The following is a 19,995-nucleotide window of genomic DNA, read 5'->3' on the forward strand; positions in this document are numbered from 1 at the left end:
TTTCAAGAAGTGGAAGCAATAATATTCTAAGTGTCAGATGTTCATTTGTTAAACATCTGCAGTGAAAGGAGAGCTTGTGAGGAAGCCGTTGGCTAGCAATCGACAAGAACATGAATGAGGTGTCACTAACAAGACATGCATTGGTTGCTCGTCCTAATGCCTCCTGGGCATGTAGTTGTGTGCTACTTTCACAAACTGCTGGGAGTGCAGGTATACAGGGCTCTAAGGGAGGGAGTTCCAGGACATTGACCCAGTGACTGTGTGAAGCAATGGTGATCCAGTTCCAGGTCAGGAAGGTGTATAAGTTGAAGGGATACTGTCAGACAACGGTATTCCCATGTGCCTCATGCACCAGTCCTTCTAGACGGTGTAAAAGGTGAAGGTCAAAAATGCTGTCAAAGGATTTGGGGGAATGCTTGCAGAGCATCTTATGGATGGTACATACTACTGCCATGGTAAACTGGTGTTGGAGGGAGCTCGTGTTTTGGTGGTGGGAGGGGTGCCAATCAAGTGTGCCATTTTGTCCTGGGTTATGTCAAGGATTCTGAGCATTGATGAAACTATTCCCCCCAAATATTTGGGCAGTATTCCATCACACTAGTGTTTGGTTAATGACGGGTAAAGATTAAGCAGATTGCTTGTGGAGTGTGTGGGTGATTCAGCAACTGGGGTAAGAGGAGTTTGAACAGGAAACACTGGTGATCAGAATCAAAACCAGATCATTCCGATTTTACAGTGAAAGGGAACTAATGACAATGCAACTGTCACAACTGACAACTAGTTTTATTTTCTTTTAAAGAAATCTTCAGAAAGTGTTGTCTGTTTTGTTCCATCAGGTTGGCTTTTGAGTGTGTTTTACCTGTGAACCTCCTGTTTCTTTGCTGAAGGAGGCAAATTACTTGCTATGCTGTTAGTGGCTGCACTGGGACAGATTTGATTGTTTCAGAGACAAAAGCAGAGAGGATCAGTTAGTTAGAGAAGCAGTAGCAGACAGTCTCTGTTCCAGCAGCCACAAATCAAACCAACCAAATCCAGTTATGGAGATGCTTATCAAATTCTGCAACAGTGCAAACCATTTAGTGATGGAAGTTTTGTCAAGGAATATTTGTTTGATGTGGTCAATAATCTGCACCCCTGGGATATCTCAAAATGTAATTCTGTCAGCCTTGGGCTGAATACTGCTCAGGAGGGAATGTGAGACATAGCAACTGAGGATTTCCATTTTATTAGCATAATTTCTGGAGCAGATGGGAACTAGTCTACAAGAATGGGCTCCACCTGGACAAGAAGGGGCTGGCAAGATGGTTAAATGGGGAAGTGAAGAGCTTCTTAAAAAGGGAAAGAACACGTAGGTTACGCGAAAAGATTCAGAAAGAATAAATAGAGAAGACTGCAAACATAAAATGAATGTAGCAAAATGTATAGTATGCAGACAGGAAGGTCAACAATCCATAACAACAAACATGAATTTCAGAAAGGAAGATCACAGGTGTGCCCTGAAGATGTAGGACTTATTGAATTATGCCATCGTGAGTTGCACATGTCATCCGTGGACATCTTGAGCTTTTTGAAGAGGACACTTTTCAAAGCGGAGGCGACAACAGCAACAATATTTCATTTATACAAAGCACACGGGCTAATTCAACAGATTGATTCTGCAGCGCTTTCAGGGAGTGTTGACCTGACCCAGTTTGTGGGAGGGGAATACATTGATTTTGAATATAGTCAAGAAGGACCTGCCATAGGAACAACAACCTTTGCCCTCACTCTCCTTTTCTGATACCCCTCGGGTCCAAGTTAAATAAAAAAAGACTGCTAGAAGATTCCATTGCTTTAAGTGGAGAGCTCTTAAAGGAGAAGTCCAAATCTGCATCACTGCATCCAGAAAAAGAGAATTCAACCAGCCACAACCAATTCAGGGAGGAACCACAGTCCCAATAAATTGTGTGAAAAGTGACTTTGGCTCCAAACCAACATTTAGATAATTTGTAAATAATTATTTTCTTTTTCTGATTTTAATTGTTACTTGGCCAATGTCGTATTCTATGCTAAATAAAAGTTGCGAAACTGAGTCAGTAGCAGATGATGAAGGAATCTACAAGAGGGAAAAATTTACTTGACCTCATCATCACCAATCTGTTTGTTGCAGATGCATCTGTCCATGAGCTTATTGGTAGGAGTGACGACCATACAGTCCTTGAGGAGATGAAGTCCCAAACTCACATTGAAAATATCCTGCAAGGTGTTATGTGACACTACCACTGTGCTAAAAGGAACAGTCTTCAAGCAGGGCTAGCTCTAGTCAAAACTGGGCATCAATGTGTTACTGTGGACTATCACCAGCAGCAGAATTGTGTCCAGCCATTATCTGTAATCTCATGACTCAGCATATCAGTCACGCTATCATTACAATCAAGAAGTGGATCAACCCTGGTTCAACGGAGACTGCAGGAAAGCCTGCCAGGAGCAACATCAGACATACCTGACAATGAGGTGTCAAGCTGGTGGAGCTACAATATAGGACAGCTGAACTAGCATGCAATAAACAGGGCTAAACGATTCCACAGTTAACAGAATCCATCTAAGTTCTGCAGTCCTGCCACATCCAGTTGTGTTGGTGGTGGAAAATTAAACAACTCATTGGTGGAGGAGACTTCACACTTATTATCTTCAATGATGGGGAATACCAATATATCAGTGTAAAAGATAAGGCTGAAACATTTGGAGCAATCTTCAGCCAGAAATGTCGAGTGGATGATCCATCTCGGCCTCCTCTAGAGGTCCCCAGCATCACAGATACCAGTCTTCAGCCAATTCAGAACACTGCACATGATGAAGACACCAGATACTGCAAAAGCTTTGGGCATTGACAGTATTCCAGCAATTGTCCTGAAGTTCTGTGCACTAACACTGGCCAGGCCATTAGTCAAACTGTTCCAGTACAGCTGTTACACTTGGATCTTCCTGAAAATGTGGAAACCTATCCAGGCATATGCTGTGCACAGTAAAGCAATACTACAATCTTACATTGGTGCCACATCCAACCACTCTTGATCATCAGCAAAGTGATGGAAAGGGCTATCGATAGTGCTATCAAGCAACAGTTGTATTCTTTTCATTCATGGAATGTGGATGTCTTAGAAACCTTCCAAACTCATGACCACTTCCATCTAGAAGGACATGGGCACCAGATACATAAGAACAATCACCTCCAGGCTACATGCCACCCTGACCTGGAAATTCTTGCATTGCCTCACTGTTGCTGAGTCAAAATCCTGAAACTCCAACTATAATGGCATTGTGGGTCCATGGATTGCAGCATTTCAAGAAGGCAGCTCACCACCACCTTCTCCAGGATAATTAGGGATGGGCAATAAATGCTGGGCCAGCAAATGACACTCACATTCCATGAATGAGTTTAAGAAAGGAAACTACAGATGGAATGACTGTGCAAATCCTGCTTTCATCATCACCCTCCTCCTCCGGCCTCCCCCTAATGCCATTATGCTCTCTGATCTGCATCTTCAAATGCACATGGCAAAGGAAGAGTAAGGTCATAAGAGTGAAAAGGAGCTTACACTCACTACAGCTTACGCTCACAGCCTCTAGCTTAGATAGTGGCAGCCACATTTGCTTCCTCAGTGCCTGCCTCTGTAAACAACTGATTACTCTTTGCTACCTCCCCCCCCCTCCTCTCTGACCTATCACCTCCATCCGCACCCCCATTCACCTATTGTACTCTTTGCTACCCAGTCCCCCCCCCCCCCCCCCCCCCCCCATTTCTCTCTCCACCCTGGAGGCTCCCTGCCTCTATTCTTGATGAAGGGCTTTTGGCCGAAACGTCGATTTTCCTGCTCCTCGGATGCTGCCTGACCTGCTGTGCTTTTCCAGCACCACTCTGATCTAAACTCTGGTTTCCAGCATCTGCAGCCCTCACTTTTGCCTTTGAATAGACACTCCTGGCAGGCAGGTTCTCCAGATGCCTCCTACAGAGGAAATGGTCTCGAAGATAAATAAGAGCTAATAAATAATCAGTAAAAAGCTAGCTCACAGAAACAAAGAAGGAGCTAAAATAAAATCTGATAAAGTGTGGAAAGCACAAGCCTAATAATGAGCCATGTTTATGAATTAGCTACAAATATGATGATATTTCATTGCAGTACCATACATCAGACTCATTGCATGCTCAGAAGCTGCCAAATAAATATCAGTCGGTGACATCTGGCATTTTTTAAAGTATTAATTTAATGCATGGTCAGGGTTTAAATCAAATTAATTTAGTCTTTTCATTGAAAAGATGGAGAACAAATATTCAGATGTCTAGTCATTCCAGGCAAAGTGTTGAAGTCACTCTCATGTCTTCCAAACAGAAATTGCTACATCTTTGAAGAACAGAGATATAAGCTGTTAAATCCTGCACTTGTTGAATTTTTCATCTCGCCTTAACAAATATTAAGAACACCTTTCATTTTAACTGGCTTTTGATGTCAGTATGATATTGTTAACTGCTTTAAAGGGAAGAAAATGGATTGAAACCTGAAGCTTTAGAGAATAGACACAGAAAATTGCAGTTCACGGTGATATTATATAATGACTTTTGATGTGCAATTGAGGAACCTTTTCAAAACTGGGAAACAAAGCTGTGCACTTGTTCAGACCATAATTGTGCAATCAGAATGCTACAGGAATTGTTTGTAATTGACAAGTTTAATTCAACATATTGCAGACTTCAAAACACTTCAAACAGATGGTGTTGAGAAGAACATAATGAAAAAGAATTGCAGTAGGTCATGTGGCCCCTTGAACCCCCTCCATTAGTCAATAAAGTCAAGGTGGTTCTGACTGTGGCCATAATTCCATGTTCCTACCTGTCATCCATAACCCTTGGCTCTCTCATCAATCAAAAATCTATTTAAGTCAGCCTGGAATATATATTCAGTCTCCACTACTCTGCAGAAGAGAACTGCAAACACTAATGATACCACTGAGAGAAGAAATTTTGCCTCATCCCTGTCTTAAATGGGAAACCCCTTACTTTGAAACTATCGCTCCAAATTCTCAACATCCTTCCATCTTACCATGTCAAACCCCTCAGAATCTGATCATAAAATCATCTCCAAATTGTTCAACTGTTTCTTATAAAGCAAACCCATCATCCCAGAAATCAGCCTGCTGAATCTTCTCTGAACTGCTTCCAAAATCCTTCCTTAAGTAAACTGACCAAAACTGCAAGAAATAATCTTAAACTTATTTCACTCCAAATCATTTGCAATAAAGGCCAATGAGTGGGTCAAATTGAAGTACGTCATGGCTAAGATGCAGAGTTGCATCTTATTGGAATTCTCCTGTTGCTAGCCTGTAATCTTAAGTGCATTGGCTGGTTACATTATTTGGGAGCACTGACATATATGAGCAGTTGAAGAAGCACAATGGATGTAAGCTGGTGAAAATGTTTTGTAATTTTTAAACTTAAAGATCAGGAATAAGAAAAAGTGTAGAGTATGTTATAAAAGGAGTAAAATTCAAATGGCATTTCACAATGTCAATGTGGATAAATGAAAGGAAGATCACACTTGACAAACCTTTTGGAGTTTTGGGAATGTAACTAGAAGAATAGATGATTGCATGTGGGTATTTGGAGCTAGAAAGCTTTTGATAACATCAAAATAGATTAGTATCCAAAAACAAAGTGCATGCAATTGGTGGTGACTTACTGATATGGATTGAAAATTGATCAGCAGGCAGGAACCAAAGAGTACGGATAGATGTGTTTTTTCTTCGATTTGAAAGTAGAGATGCTTTAGGTACCACAGAGATCTGTACTTGGACCCCTGCTTTCACATACATATCAATTACTTGGATGAGGGAATCAAATATAATATTTCCAAACTTGTTGAAGACAGAAAATGAGATGGGTTAGTGAGTGTGAAGAGGATTTAAAGGCAATTTAGATAAGTTGAGTGAGTTGGTAAAAACATGACAGTATAACATGGATATGTGGATATTAGATTAGATTACTTACAGTGTGGAAACAGACCCTTCGGCCCAACAAGTCCACACCGACCCGCCGAAGCGCAACCCACCCATACCCCTACATTTACCCCTTTTAACGTAACACTACGGGCAATTTAGCATGGCCAATTCACCTTACCCGTACATCTTTGTGACTGTGGGAGGAAACCGGAGCACCCGGAGGAAACCCACGCAGACACGGGGAGAATGTGCAAACTCCACACAGTCAGACGCCTGAGTCGGGAATTAAACCCGGGTCTCTAGTGCTGTGAGGCAGCAGTGCTAACCACTGTGCCACCGTGCCGCTGCCCACAAAGGTTGTCTACTTCAGAAGTTGTCTACTTCAGAAGGGAAGACAGAATGGCAGAAACTAATTTAAATAAGTATTGATTGTGAAATGTTCATGTACAAAGAGAACTAAGGCTCCTTTACAATGGTTAATGAAAGCAGACAGGCAGATGCAGCAAGCAATTAGGAAAGCAAATGTTATGTTAACCTTCAATGCAAAAGGGTTTGTGTATAGGAGCAGCTGTACAGGGCTTTGGTGAGACTACACCCAGAGAACTGAGTGCAGTTTCAATCTCCTTACCTAAGAAAAGATATATTTTCCATCGATGGAGTACGGTGATGGTTCAAAAGACCAATTCCAGGAATGGCAGGTTTGCTGTATAAGGAGAAATTAGATCGTCTGGAGTTTAGAAGAATCAGTGGAGACATCATTGAAACAGGGAAAATTCTGACAAGATTCCATTGACCCAATGCAAGAGATGCTGTTTCTCTTGGCCAGGAGGGTCTAGACCAAGATGTAATGGCCTCATGGATATGTAGTAGACCATTTGGACTGAGAAGAAGAGAAATTTTTTTTTTTTAGATTAGATTACTTACAGTGTGGAAACAGGCCCTTTGGCCTAACAAGTCCACACCGCCCCGCCGAAGCGCAACCCACCCATACCCCTACCCCTACATTTACCCCTTACCTAACACTACGGGCAATTTAGCATGACCAATTCACCTGACCTGCACATCTTTGGATTGTGGGAGGAAACCGGAGCACCCGGAGGAAACCCACGCAAACACGGGGAGAACGTGCAAACTCCACACAGTCAGTCGCCTGAGGCGGGAACTGAACCCGGGTCTCCGGCGCTGTGAGGCAGCAGTGCTAACCACTGGGCCACCGTGCCGCCCACTATTTCTTCACTCCTAGGTTGAATCTGTGGAACCTGCAATTGCAGAAGACTATGGAGGCCAAGTAAGGAATATAGTTAAGAAAGAGATTTCTAGAGGCTAAGGGTGTCTATAAGTATGGGGAGACAGCAGGAGTATGGCGGTGAGATAGAGGATTAGTCAGGACCATGTTACATGGTGGAGTAGACTCAATGAGCCTAATGGTCTGCTCCTGCTTCTATTTTCTATATTTCTATATCTCTGTTTACTACCTTCCTTTTTACTCAGTTCCCAGTAGGGACAAGTTGTTGAAAGAGTTGCATGCTTTGCTGTGAGGCTTCTGATAAAAGAAAAACTAGAAACAGTACTTGTTTAGACACTGCATCCCATCTTTATTGATTGGGAATATTTTCTGGCATAGAGTGGCTGATTCCAATTGGAAAATTGCCAGCTAGAGAAATCCAATAACTTATGGGTGACTGGTTATGATTCTATGTTAATGTTATTTATGGAAATTTCCTCCGTTATGGCCTTGTTTTCCTGAGCATCCCATTTACAGTGTAAGGCACCAAGTTCAAAGTGTGTTGGGATTGACCTACTGTCAGGCAATTGTTGAGCTGTTCCTTAATGTTTTCTCTGTCATCACTGACCTGTTTGAAGGACATCTATGGTTATTGCTGTGGTGCTGCCATTTTTCTACTCCTGATGCCATAATGCAAGAGTAAATTTTCCATTGCAAATCATCACATTTTTGAATGAAGAATAAGAGGACAACATCAGTCAGATAAAATAAAAACCAATGACATTCTGTTCTTATTTGCTGGTCCTGCAGATTTTGAGACTACTTCCTGTAAAATAAATATCCTGTCCTTATGTTCAGTTCAGCGCCAATCATTCCTATAAATGGTTTCCTTCCCTTTTGTAATTATGAGTAGAATCTAAATATACATTAGCATTACAAAGGGATATTGAGTGTGGGTTGATAGTTTAGAAACCAGTCTGAAATAATAACTATCATTGTTGGATTTAACATGTTCTTTGCACTTTTGAATTTGCACTGGTTACACGATTTTAATCACCATTCTCATTGTCTGTGTAGGTATAGCAAGAGAAGTGAACCTTGAATGACCAGGGAGTTAGAATGAAAAAGGAAGCATATGTAATGTCTAGGAGGATAGGAACTGATGAAGCCCTTGAAACATAGAAGGAAAGTCGGAATTAACTTAAACAAGGAATGAGAAAGACTAAAAAGAGTCATGAAAAGCAAACAGAATTAAGGTGAATCCTAAGGCTTTTTATACAGATATAGAAAACAAGAGGATAGCCAGGGAAAGGGTTAGCCTACTCCAGAACAAAGGAGGGGATCTAGGTGTGGAGCCAGAAGAGGTGAGGTCCTAAATGAATACTTTGGGTTGGTAATCACTAAATAGAAGGAACTGATGGAAGATGATCTTAGGGAAGGGAATGTCAAGTTTCTAAGCCAAGTTGCTATTAAAAAGGAGGAGGTGTTATCTGTCTTAAAACAGTATTAAGGTGGATAAGTCCTTGGTTCCTAATGGGATCTATCCCAGAATACTGAGGGAGGCAAGAGAATGCATTGCTGAAGCATTGACAGACATCTTTGTATCCTCTTTGGCCATAGGCAAGGTCCCAGAGGACTGGAGAAAGTCAATGTTGTCCCATTGTTTAAGAAGGGTGGCAGGGATAATCCTGGAAATCACAGGCTTGTGAGTCTCAGGTCGTTGATAGTTTTGTGTGGGGGAGGTTGTGCCTCACTAACTTGATTGAGGTTTTTGATGCGGTAACGAAGATGATTGATGTGGCAAAAGTGGTTGATGTTGTCTACACAGACTTCAGTAAGGCTTTTGACAAAATCCTTCATAGTAGACTGGCTCAAAAAGTGAAGTCTCATGGTATCAGGATGGTCTGGCAAGATGGATACAGAACTGGCTTAGTTATAGGAGACAGAGGGTAGTGGTGGAAAGGTGCTGTTCAGAATGGAGGTCTGTGATGAATGGTGTTCCACAGGGATCAGTGCTGGGACCTCTGCTGTTCATGGTCTACATAAATGATTGGAGAAAAATGTAGCTGGTATAATTTGTAAGTTTGCAGATGATACACAGATTGGTGGATTTGTGAATACTCAGGATGATTGTCAGAGGATACAGTAGGATATAGATCAATTGGAGGATTGGGCAGAAAAATGGAAGATGGAGATTAATCCAGAAAAATGTAAGGTGATGCATTTTGTAAGGTCAAGTACAGGTGGAAATTATACAGTAAATGGCAGAACCCCTAGGAATATTGATATGCAGAGAGTTCCAGGTGTGCAGATCCACACATCGCTGAAAGTGGTAGCACTGGTAGATAAGGGAGTGAAAAAGGCCTATGGCATGCTTGCCATCATTAGAAGGGGCATTGAGTAGTGTATAAGGATAGGCAAGTTATGTTGCAGCTTTCTAGAACTTTAGTTAGGCTACACTTGGAATATTGCATACAGTTCTGGTCATCACACTATCAGAAGGATGTGGATGCTTTGGAGAGGGTACAGAAAACATTTACCAAGATGTTGCCTGGTATTGGGGATTTAAGCTATGAAGCAAGGTTTGTTTTCACTGGAACATAGGAGGTTGAGGGGCAACCTTATAGAAGTTTATGAATGGCATAGATAGAGTGGAAAGTATGAGGCTTTTTTCCAGGGTGGAGGGGGTCAATTACTAGGAGACACAGGTTCAAGGTGCGAGGGGAGAAATTTAAATGAGATGTGCGAGGCAATTTTTTTCACACAAAGGGTGGTGAGTACCTGGAATGTGTTGCCAGAGGAAGTATTGGAGACAAAAAATCTGCAGATGCTGGAATCTAAAGTAAACAAGCAGAGGCTGGAAGAACACAGCAAGCCAGGCAGCATCGGGAGGTGGGGGTCGACGTTTCAGGTGTAACCCTTCTTCAGGACTGGGGGTGGGCGTAGGGGCTGGTGGGGGCAGGTTGGTGAAGTGGAGGTAGTGAAGACAGGTAGAGGGTATGAACTGGTTGGTCAATGGGAGGAATGAATCCGGTTGGTGGCTGGGAGGAGTGGAAGGGAGGGCTAGGGGCTGAGAAGGGAGACAGGGGATGGGAAGGGAGGTTATTTGAAATTGGAGAACTCAATGTTGAGTCCTCCCGGCTGTAGGCTGCCCAGGTGGAAGATGAAGTATTGTTCCTTCATTTTGCAGTGTGGTTCATTTTGGCAATGGAAGATGCCAAGGATGGTCATGTAGGAAAGGGAACGGGAAGGGGAATTAAAATGGACGGTGACTGGGAGGTCTGGTTGGCTTTTGCAGGCCCGGCTGGGATGCTTGGCAAACCGTTCCCTAAGTTTACGTTTAGTCTCCCCGATGTAGAGAAGACCACATCAGGAGCACCTGATGCAGTAAACTCGGTTGGAAGAGAGGCAGGTCAACCTCTGTCTCACCTGGAAGGACTGTTTGGCGCCCTGGATGGAGGTGAGGGGGTTGGTGTACCTGCAGGTTTGCATCTTTTCCGGTTGCAGGGGAAGGTACCTGGTGGTTTTGGGAGGGGGGGGGTTGTTGGTGGGGTGAGTGGCGCAAACCAAGTCCTGTGGAAGGCACATTCCTTGTGGAAGGCTGGGGGGAGTGGGGAGGGGAAGATGCTTTTGGTGGTGGGATCTAGCTGGAGTTGGCAGAAGTGTTTAAGGATGATGCGTTGGATGCGGAGAGTGGGGGGGTGGTAGATGAGGACAAGGGGGTCTCTGTCTTTATTACGCTGGGGAAGTTAAGAGCAGTGGAATGGGGAGTGGAGGTGATATGGTGAAGGGCCGTCTGGATGACAGAGGGAGGAAATGCACTGTTCGAAATTGGTGGACATCGGGATACTCGTGAGTGGAATGTCTCCTCGTCTGAGCAGATGCAACGGAGGCGGAGGAATTGGGAGAATGGAGGTGGAGTTCTTGCAGAATACTGGGTGGGAGAAGGTGTAGTCCAGGTAGTTATAAGAGTCTGTGGGTTTGTAGTAAATGTCTGTCTGGAAACTGCTGCCGGAGATGGAAATGGTGAGGTCAAGAAAAGGAGAGAGGTGTCCGAGGTGGACCAAGTGATTTTGAGGGCAGAGTGGAAGTTGTGGGTAAAGTCGATGAACTGTACTAGTTCAGCCTGGGTGCAGGATGCTGCACCGATGTAGCCATTAATGTAATGGCAGAAGAGTTGGGGCACAGTCCCTGTGTAGGTATTGAAGAGGGACTGTTCGATGTAGCCGACAAAGATGCAGATGTAGCTGGGTCCTATCTGGGTGCCCAGGGACACCCCGTTGATTTGGAGGAAATACGAGGAGTTAAAGGAAAAGTTATTGAGGGTGAGGACCAGTTCAGTGAGGCAGAAGAGGGTATTGATGGAGGGGGACTAGATGGGTCTGTTGGAAAGGAAGAAGTAGAGGGCCTGGAGGCCGTCCTTGCTGGGTATAGACATGTGTAAGGACTGCACAACCAAGTGAAGATAAAGCACTGGGGGTCGGAGAACTGGAAGTTACTGAAGAGATGGAGGGTATGGTTGGTGTCACGGGTGGAGGTGGGAAGTGCCTCACCTAAGGGGGAGAGGATGGAGTTGAGGTAGGACAAGATGAGTTTGCTGGGGCAGGAGCATGCTGAGACAATGGGCTGGCTGGGGTAGTTGGGCTTGTGGATCTTGGGGAGTAGGTAGAACCAGGCAGTGCAGGGCTGAGGGCTATGAGTTTGGAGACAGTGGAGGAGAGATCACCGGAGGCAATGAGGGTGTCTTGGATTTGGGCATGATGGGTCACGGTGGGGTTGTGGGCAAGGGGGAGGTAGGATGTAGTGTCGGAGAGTTGGCGTTCGGTCTCTGCAACATGTCCCTTCTCCAGACTACCAACGCCCTGCTTTTATCAGCAGGTTTGAAGGTGAACCGGAGGTTGGTGCAGAGAGAGTGGAGCACTGCACATTTGGAGGGGGTGAGGTTGAAATGGGTGAATGGGTGGAGACATTGAGGCAGCCGATGTCACGTTGGCAGTCTGCAATGAAGAGGTCTAGGGCGGGTACAAGACCGGTGGGTGGTGACCAAGCGGAGGAGGAAAGTTGGAGGTGGGAGAGGGGGTCCTCAGTGGGAGGTTGGGAGTTTTTGTCAAAAACAGAAGGCATGGAGGCTCCACGTTGCAGCGGATCTGGAATTCGTTGAAGTGGGGGTGGAGGGGTACGAATGTGAGCCCTTTCCTGAGGTGGTGGAAGCAGCATTCAAGAAGCACCTGGACAAATACATGAATAGGAAGGGAATAGAGGGATTTGGATCCTGTAAGTGAACTAGGAGAAAGTGAGGACTGCAGATGCTGGAGTACTAGAGTTGAAAAATGTGGTTTTGGAAAAACACAGCAGGCCAGGCAGCATCCGAGGAGCAGGAGAATTGACGTTTCGGGCATAAGCCCTTCTTCAGGAATGCCCGAAACGTTGATTCTCCTGCTCCTTGGATGCTGCCTGGCCTGCTGTGTTTTTCCAGCACCACATTTTTCAATCCCGTAAGTGAAGACAGTTTTAGAATGGAAGGTCAAAATGTGTTGGCACAGGCTTAAAGGGCCGAAGGGCCTGTTCCTATACTTTTTTTTTGTTCTTTGTCCTTTGTTCTTGATGTGTTAGAGGATGTTATTGTAATCTAAATTGGATATTGTGTGCTCGCATGCACCTTTTCAAAACTTCAAAAGGGAAATGACAAAGTGTCAGTAAAATCAGGCAAAATTTCATTGCTTGATATCTCGACAGCCAAGAAGTGCAAGTAACAGTCTAAACTCAATTAATTATATAACTCCAAACACAGTCTCACAAACTTGATTGAGTTTTTTGAAGAAGTAACAAAGAGGATTGATGAGGGCAGAGTGGTAGATGTGATCTATATGGACTTCAGTAAGGCGTTCAACAAGATTCCCCATGGGAGACTGGTTAGCAAGGTTAGATTTCACGATATACAGGGAGAACTAGCCATTTGGATACAGAACTGGCTCAAGGGTAGAAGACAGAGGGTGGTGGTGGAGGGCTGTTTTTCAGACTGGAGGCCTGTGACCAGTGGAGTGCCACAAGGATTGGTGCTGGGTCCACTACTTTTTGTCACTTATAAAAATGATTTGGATGCGTGCATAAGAGGTATAGTTAGTAAGTTTGCAGACGACACCAAAATTGGAGGTGTAGTGGACAGTGAAGAAGGTTACCTCAGATTACAACAGGATCTTGATCAAATGGGCCAATGGGCTGAGAAGTGGCAGATGGAGTTTAATTCAGAGGTGCTGCATTTTGGGAAAGCAAATCTTAGCAGGACTTAAACACTTTATGGTAAGGTCCTAGGGAGTGTTGCTGAACAAAGAGACCTTGGAGTGCAGGTTCATAGCTCCTTGAAAGTATAGTCGCAGGTAGATAGGATAGTGAAGAAGGCATTTGGTATGCTTTCCTTTATTGGTCAGGTTATTGAATACAGGGGTTGGGAGGTCATATGGCGGCTGTACAGGACATTGGTTAGGCCACTGTTGGAATATTGCATGCAATTCTTGTCTCCTTCCTATCGGAAAGACGTTGTGAAACTTGAAAGGGTTCAGAAAAAAAATTTACAAGGATGTTGCCAGGGTTGGAGGATTTGAACTATAGGGAGAGGCTGAACAGGCTGGGGCTGTTTTCCCTGGAGCGTCAGAGGCTGTGAGGTGACCTTATAGAGGTTTACAAAATTATGAGGGGCATGGATAGGATAAATAGACAAAGTCTTTTCCCTGGGGTCGAGGAGTCCAGAACTAGAGTGCATAGGTTTAGAGTAAAAGGGGAAAGATATAAAAGAGACCTAAGGGGCAACTTTTTCACACAGAGGGTGGTACGTGTATGGAATGAGCTGCCAGAGGAAGTGGTGGAGGCTAGTATAATTGCAACATTTAAAAGGCATTTGGATGGGTATATGAATAGGAAGGGTTTGGAGGGATATGGGCTGGGTGCTGGGAGGTGGGACTAGATTGGTTGGGATATCTGGTCAGCATGTACGGGTTGGACCGAAGGATCTGTTTCCATGCTGTACATCTCTATGACTCTATGATCTCCTTGTGAATAATAACTGCATCACATTTTCCCATATTACTGGGTTAACTTGCAGTTTCCTGCTTAGCTGTCAAGTTCTGACTCACTGTTTTCAAGAAGGTAAATTAATTTCTTGTCATTAAATCAGGCTTGCTTCAAAGATTGCATTGGACTAACCACATGCTCTTTGCTTCCTTTTGTTCTCTGCAGGCATGAGACAGCTGGGGGCTCATTTTCTGACCCCTCTGTTGATCTTATGTCAGCCTATAGGCACCAATTAACCAAACCATCACCCCCAGAGTGGATTTCTGTCAGACAATCCCACCTGACATAGCAGTGATGCCAACCTGTCATGTGTGAACACAAACTGGAATGTCTGAATTGAAGATCACAGGATAATTATGGATAAGGGCGATTATTCTGTCCACATTGGTTAATTCAGCGAGAAACAGCCTGCTGTGAAACTGTTCTTAATGCATCCAATGCTTTCACTTCCATCATTTTCTTTGGAAGTCCCTCCACTGTATTCATCACTTGCTGTGTGACAAATAACTTTCTCGTATCCATCCTAAAGTTACCATTTCTTTGATCGGTCCTATGGTCCTGATTTTAATAACCCAAACCATTTATTATCTTGCACATCTCCACTACATCAACGCTCAGAAACACCTTTGAAATCTTAAAAGGCCATATATCTTCTCAAATTTCAGGTATCTGACACCTAGGATCAGATTGTGTTTTTTGTCTACATAGCCTCCAGTATTTGAATGCCTCTCTGTATCCTGGTGGTTCAAGTAGGGCATTATATTCACGTGTGGTCTGACCAGAGCCATTTGATGGTATGTCATAAAGTTCAGTTGTGGTTTGGTGATTCCCAAGTTTGATGACTTTGGGATTTAATTGAAATAATTTGGGCCTTAAGGAATAGGCCAGTTTTTTTTCAGGTGAGCTGATTATCAAAGATTCACAATTATTGCAGCTGTCCCTTCCATAGGCAACAAGTCCTGGCATCAGTCTTGAGTTGGTCTAGTGGTAGGAAAACTTTCACTGTCTAGGGGTTGTCTAGAGATAGAAACACTTTTACTGCACCACTAGACTTCAGTAATAGTCAACATTGATCCTTTAACCTGAAGGCTAATAACATCATATATGATATTGAGGTGCAGGTGGTCAGAATAATTTTCTTCTTCTGTTAGCTTCTCTGTTCAGTGATCTTTTCATGAACTCCCAATATGGTTTATCTGCTGAGGCAGCTAAATACCACAGACAATGTCTGTCGACTCCAAAATGTTCCTTGCTTCTCAAGGGTAACTGAACAAAAACTCCAAATTATCAATGCAGCATGAGATTCCTAAGGTATTAAACTTCTACTTCTGAATTCCACACTGTGGTCCCAACAGGATTGGAACCATAGTGTTCGACAAAGTATTTCATCCTATAATGTCTATATTTATCTCTTCTTATCTAAACTTTACCACTGGGCTCCACTTGACCCCTTATTAATGGAAGGAGTGAATCACAGCAAGCCCTGTGTGATAATTCACTTTGCTGAACAGAGCACTGACAGTAACTATTCTATTTGGCTTCTGACTATTGTTATATTTATCCTGCCCTTGGATATAAAGCTATCTTTTGATCCATGGGAGTAATCCACTTAAAGAAGAAGCCTGTGACACTTAATATAATGATGGGTGAGGGCCCTCTTGTGGTGCAGTGGTAGTGTCCCTATTCCTGGAGGGGGATGCCTGGGTTCAAGTTCCACCTGCACTAGAGGTATATAGTAACATCTCTGAACAGGTTGATTAGAAAAATAGGTCAAATAACAACCTATACACTTGGTATTATTGCTAGACTATAATCCAGAGACCCCAGGTAATACTGGGGATCCATGTTCGAATCCCACCACACTGGAATTTGACTTCAGTAAAATGTCTGAATTAAGAGTCTAATGATGACCATGAAACCATTGCCTATTGCCAGGAAAAACCTATAATGATTGGGGAACCACTAAATATAGTGAAATGAACAAACAAGTTAAGCTGACTAACAGCAAGGAATAGGCATAAGACAGGCCATGGCAGAATCTTATAGGGGCTTGAATGACATGGGCTATTGTGGCATTTGTGGCAGAATTTTTCAAGAAGTCCAGTAAGGCCCATTTCAATGTCAGGAGCAACTCACTGCATCTTTTTCAGTATCTGCTGCTGAGGCAAGTTTCTCGCTAGGCAGTGGGTGAGTTTCTGGATTAGTGGTGCTGGAAGAGCACAGCAGTTCAGGCAGCATCCGAGGAGCAGTACTGCTCCTTGGATGCTGCCTGAACTGCTGTGCTCTTCCAGCACCACTAATCCAGAATCTGCTTTCCAGCATCTGCAGTCATTGTTTTTACCTAGTGGGTGAGTTACCAATTAAGGGGGATTATTGCTTGTTATTACTAACTGCGCACCTTAACTTCTATTCAGGTGTAGCTTCCCATTCTACCACCTGCTGTGAGCAAAGCATGGGTAGCTGCCGATTTCAGCTCATCACTGGCTTGAAGAGCAATCATGTTGTTCAGCATGAAACAGCATCTCAGGGCACAATCCATGGACACCAGCTGCCCTCAACCCTCGTCCACAGACAAAAGCATCCGATAATTACCAGCCCCTCATGATTGTCATGGCATCACTCTGATCCACTTGCAAGATGTTAAGGAAGTACAGACCATGCACTGCTGGGAGCATCAGCAATGAGCATTGAAAGGATGTTGCAAGGACACTTGCACACCAAGGCCAGGCACCCAGTTCACAGGCATCTCACGGCTACTCGCTTGCTCTCATATGGTTCACTCACCTAGTGCCTACCAGCATGCTCACAGTTTACTACCTTGCCTAGTCTTGCCATGTGGGCCATGCCTATGCGCACATTGGTTCTTAAGCCAGAACCTATAGGCTATTAGTATTGCCATGCTTGGCAGTAGCCATCTGTCTGTAAGGTGGGGACATCTTGCTGTGCAGCATACCGAGATGTCAATTTGATACATACAGTATGTGCCAGCTTTCTGTGTATTCAACTAAATGACCACGTCAGAAACTGGATAGAGTGTAGTCTTCAGTCCTGTCAAAGGGATGCAATTGTCTCTCTGGGTAAAACAGCATTGAAGAGCGTGGTGGCTACAGGTGGGATTGGCAGATGGGGATTATTAACAGTAACCATTGCCCTGACCACTAAGGGGAGAACATAGAGGACTAGGTTGGGCATCATTAGGATGGAATGCCAAGGTTCAAGATGTAGGGAAAGACAGTTGGAGGCAAAGTCTAATGTGATGGTTCTCCACATGAGGAAGATGGGTGAAAATGAGCTGTGACGGTAAAGTGACATAAAGATAAAATGACATGGCGCCTCTGGGAGGAGTGGGGAGAAGGAGGAGGAGAAGTGTGACCTGGAGAAGCTCTGTGCTGATGGATTCCCCCACATTCCCTGCCACCGCTTGCTGTTCTCTAGATGTGAAATTCAACTGGAAAATGACTGGGACAATCCCTGGATGGACACAATCAATGTCAGCTTGATGGGTGAAAGCATAGAGTCCATGTCTGCTGGTACCAGGACATTGAAGGAAGGATATCAAGCAGGCATTTCCAAACATTTTATTGAGTACAAATAGTCATCTTTCATCATCCATTTGCAATGCATGCAGTCTGAAAAGGCTTAGGGCTCATGTGCAGGTCAAAGGTGATTTGTACCAAGCCATTGGTGCTTGCAAATCTAACATTGGCACCTCCATGATGCAGGAGTTGGCAGGATTGGCCTAAAGAGAGGTGAATGTAGGCTAAAGGCATTAATTGTGAGGAAGGAATCAACATCACATATATCACATAAATATGATGGTGGATTCTACTGAATGCAATGAAAAGTTGAATGGTTGATCTGTACCTGGGATGGAAAGGGGCTTGGGCACAGCAGGCAATACCTTTTGGATGTAGTGTGTTGGTCACTCAGCCAGATGGCACCTTCACCAAGTTGATGCACAAGCTGCGGCCAGGGCTGTGGATGATGGATACTCCTGAAGACTTTGAGTGTTTCAGGCTCTCAGAGATCAGTGGAATCACTGAATGTTTTTAAAGCACAGGTAGGTAGCTTCTTGATGAATAAGAGAATTAAAGGACATTCCAGGTAGGCCAGATACAGAGTGACTGCCATAGTTCCAATTACTGTGATCTAAAAGAGTGATGGAGCAGGTGCAAGGGGCCAAATGGGTTTCTCCTGCTCCTCCCTTGGATGTTCCTATGTAACAGCGAGCCTGGGGATCCAACCATGATGTAACATTTGATGGTCAATGTCACAGCTTCCAATGCAGCACAAACAGCTTCTATCATAGGTCTGAGTGCTGTGGTGAAAATTCAGTCTGCAGCCTGGCAAGCTCAGACCACTGTCATGAGTGTGGGTGCCACTGTTAAAAGGGACTTTGAGGGCATCACAGCAATCTATCAATCTGTTCCATACCAGAGCAGCTCGATTGCTGAGGTGTCACCCAAGAGAGTGACAGAGGCTGCATGGAACACAAATCTGCTGAACTCTGTCTTGAGGTGTAAACATGCACAGGAATGCATAATGCATATTTATTTGCATGTATTATGATAATGAGATTGAAAATGAATTTTCTGGTGTGTTTAATTGTGTTGTTGAAATTGTGATGGCCTGTGATAGAACAGAGGAGCACAGACTGGCAGGTATGGGCTGATATACTTGATGTGAGTTGTATTTGGTCACACACAAAAAACCTAGGTAGAAAGGGAACCATCTAAATTGTAGCCTAAGTTCCAAATTCTGATCCTGCACTTCCTGTTTCACTCCCAATTCTTCCTCCTACTCCATGGTTATATTGAATGGTGGGGCAGGCCTGATAGACTGAATGGCCTAATCCTGTTTCTTTGTTTTTCACAGTCTTCCTTAGCTTCTCATCTAATAGCTGCTGGCAAGAAATGCTCCCTCACATTGACCAGGTTGCTCAGCAAGCAGCATACTATAGCAAATTTCAAATGTGCGCAGCTAAGTACTGCTGGGCTGTTTCAGAGCAGTACAGATAGCATAAGTATTACTTGAGGAGGCTTTTTGTTGTGCCCTATATTGTTCCTTGTGGCAACATAGCTTTTATTCTGTATCTTCTGTATATCTGTATAAAGTCAGGTGCAATGTCATGATTGATAACCATTCCAGCCACTAACTAGCCTTTGATGTACCATTGGAGGGTCTAACGTGCTGCCATTGTGTGACATAGTGGCTCAGTGGTTAGTGCTGCTGCCTCACAGCGCCAGGGACCCGGGTTTGATTTCAGCCTCAGGGAGACTATCTGTGTGGAGTTTGCACATTCTTCCTGTATGGGTTTCCTCCCACAATCCAAAGATGTTCAGGTGAGATGAATTGGCCATGCTAAATTGCCCATAGTGTTCAGGGATGTGTGGGTTAGGTGCATTAGTCAGGGGTAAATGTAGAGGAATGGGTTTGGGTGGGATACCCTTTGGAGGGTCGGTGTGGACTTGTTAGGCCAAATGCCCTGTTTCCATACTTTAGCGATTCTATGAAACATAAGGGAAAAGGGACTGCTGAAGGATAAAGGAATCATGACAACTGCTGGAATAACAGGCACTCACCTGCCCAACGCTGAAGATCGACCTACAATGCCATTCAGGAAGGAATTCCAGAATTTTGACCGAGGGTCAGAGAAGGAAAGGCGATAGATTTCCAAATCAGGATGGTGGGTGATTTGTAGGGGAAATTATAGGTATTGGTGGTCCTGT

This window comes from Chiloscyllium plagiosum, unplaced genomic scaffold (genome assembly GCF_037043375.1).
Source record: "Chiloscyllium plagiosum isolate Xiang-an unplaced genomic scaffold, Cpla_swu_hap1 HiC_scaffold_3, whole genome shotgun sequence".
Lineage (NCBI taxonomy): Eukaryota > Metazoa > Chordata > Chondrichthyes > Orectolobiformes > Hemiscylliidae > Chiloscyllium > Chiloscyllium plagiosum.